Genomic DNA, 2,782 nt, shown 5'->3' with positions numbered 1-2,782 from the left:
CAAAATAATTTGCCAAAATAATTTGCCTCCCAAAATAATTTGCCTGCCAAATAATTTTCCTCCCAAAATAATTTGCCTCCCAAAATAATTTGCCAAAATAATTTGCCTCCCAAAATAATTTGCCTCCCAAAATAATTTGCCAAAATAATTTGCCTCCCAAAATAATTTGCCTCCCAAAATAATTTGCCTCCCAAAATAATTTGCCTCCAAAAATAATTTGCCAAAATAATTTGCCTCCCAAAATAATTTGCCTCCCAAAATAATTTGCCAAAATAATTTGCCTCCCAAAATGCCTCCCAAAATAATTTGCCAAAATAATTTGCCTCCCAAAATAATTTGCCAAAATAATTTGCCTCCCAAAATGCCTCCCAAAATAATTTGCCAAAATAATTTGCCTCCCAAAATAATTTGCCAAAATAATTTGCCTCCCAAAATAATTTGCCAAAATAATTTGCCTCCCAAAATAATTTGCCAAAATATTTTGCCTCCCAAAATAATTTGCCTCCCAAAATAATTTGCCTCCCAAAATAATTTGCCTCCCAAAATGCCTCCCAAAATAATTTGCCAAAATAATTTGCCTCCCAAAATAATTTGCCAAAATAATTTGCCTCCCAAAATAATTTGCCAAAATAATTTGCCTCCCAAAATAATTTGCCAAAATATTTTGCCTCCCAAAATAATTTGCCTCCCAAAATAATTTGCCTCCCAAAATAATTTGCCTCCCAAAATAATTTGCCTCCCAAAATAATTTGCCAAAATATTTTGCCTCCCAAAATAATTTGCCTCCCAAAATAATTTGCCTCCCAAAATAATTTGCCTCCCAAAATAATTTGCCTCCCAAAATAATTTGCCTCCCAAAATAATTTGCCAAAATATTTTGCCTCCCAAAATAATTTGCCTGCCAAAATAATTTTCCTCCCAAAATAATTTGCCAAAATAATTTGCCTCCCAAAATAATTTGCCTCCCAAAATAATTTGCCTCCCAAAATAATTTGCCAAAATATTTTGCCTCCCAAAATAATTTGCCTGCCAAAATAATTTTCCTCCCAAAATAATTTGCCAAAATAATTTGCCTCCCAAAATAATTTGCCTCCCAAAATAATTTGCCAAAATATTTTGCCTCCCAAAATAATTTGCCTCCCAAAATAATTTGCCTCCCAAAATAATTTGCCTGCCAAAATAATTTTCCTCCCAAAATAATTTGCCAAAATAATTTGCCTCCCAAAATAATTTGCCTCCCAAAATAATTTGCCAAAATAATTTGCCAAAATAATTTGCCTCCAAAAATAATTTGCCAAAATAATTTGCCTCCCAAAATAATTTGCCTCCCAAAATAATTTGCCTCCCAAAATGCCTCCCAAAATAATTTGCCTCCCAAAATAATTTGCCTCCCAAAATAATTTGCCAAAATAATTTGCCTCCCAAAATAATTTGCCAAAATAATTTGCCTCCCAAAATAATTTGCCAAAATAATTTGCCTCCCAAAATAATTTGCCTCCCAAAATAATTTGCCAAAATAATTTGCCTCCCAAAATAATTTGCCTCCAAAAATAATTTGCCAAAATAATTTGCCTCCCAAAATAATTTGCCTCCCAAAATAATTTGCCTCCCAAAATAATTTGCCTCCCTAAATAATTTGCCAAAGTAATTTGCCTCCCAAAATAATAATAATCACCAATAATAATAACCAAAAGTGTAAAATAATGTTTTAGGAGCTGTTTCTCAACAACCAAAGTGTCAAATAATGGTTAGAAGCTGTTTTTCAACAACCAAAAGTGTCAAATAATGTTTTAGGAGCTGTTTCTCAACAACAAAAGTGTCAAATAATGGTTAGAAGCTGTTTTTCAACAAGCAAAAGTGTCAAATAATGTTTTAGGAGCTGTTTCTCAATAACCAAAAGTGTAAAATAATGTTTTAGGAGCTGTTTCTCAACATCCAAAGTGTCAAATAATGGTTAGAAGCTGTTTTTCAACAACCAAAAGTGTCAAATAATGTTTTAGGAGCTGTTTCTCAATAACCAAAAGTGTAAAATAATGTTTTAGGAGCTGTTTCTCAATAACCAAAAGTGTAAAATAATGTTTTAGGAGCTGTTTCTCAACAACCAAAGTGTCAAATAATGGTTAGAAGCTGTTTTTCAACAACCAAAAGTGTCAAATAATGTTTTAGGAGCTGTTTCTCAATAACCAAAAGTGTAAAATAATTTGCCAAAATAATTTGCCTCCCAAAATAATTTGCCAAAATAATTTGCCTCCCAAAATAATTTGCCAAAATAATTTGCCTCCAAAAATAATTTGCCAAAATAATTTGCCTCCCAAAATAATTTGCCTCCCAAAATAATTTGCCTCCCAAAATAATTTGCCTCCCAAAATAATTTGCCTCCCAAAATAATTTGCCAAAATATTTTGCCTCCCAAAATAATTTGCCTCCCAAAATAATTTGCCTCCCAAAATAATTTGCCTCCCAAAATAATTTGCCTCCCAAAATAATTTGCCTGCCAAAATAATTTTCCTCCCAAAATAATTTGCCAAAATAATTTGCCTCCCAAAATAATTTGCCTCCCAAAATAATTTGCCAAAATAATTTGCCTCCCAAAATAATTTGCCAAAATAATTTGCCTCCAAAAATAATTTGCCAAAATAATTTGCCTCCCAAAATAATTTGCCTCCCAAAATAATTTGCCTCCCAAAATGCCTCCCAAAATAATTTGCCTCCCAAAATAATTTGCCTCCCAAAATAATTTGCCTCCCAAAATAATTTGCCTCCAAAAATAATTTGCCTCCCA

This window comes from Protomyctophum bolini (assembly GCF_963924005.1).
Source record: "Protomyctophum bolini genome assembly, contig: SCAFFOLD_127, whole genome shotgun sequence".
NCBI classification, from domain to species: Eukaryota; Metazoa; Chordata; class Actinopteri; order Myctophiformes; family Myctophidae; genus Protomyctophum; species Protomyctophum bolini.
Note: the sequence above shows the minus strand (reverse complement) of the source record.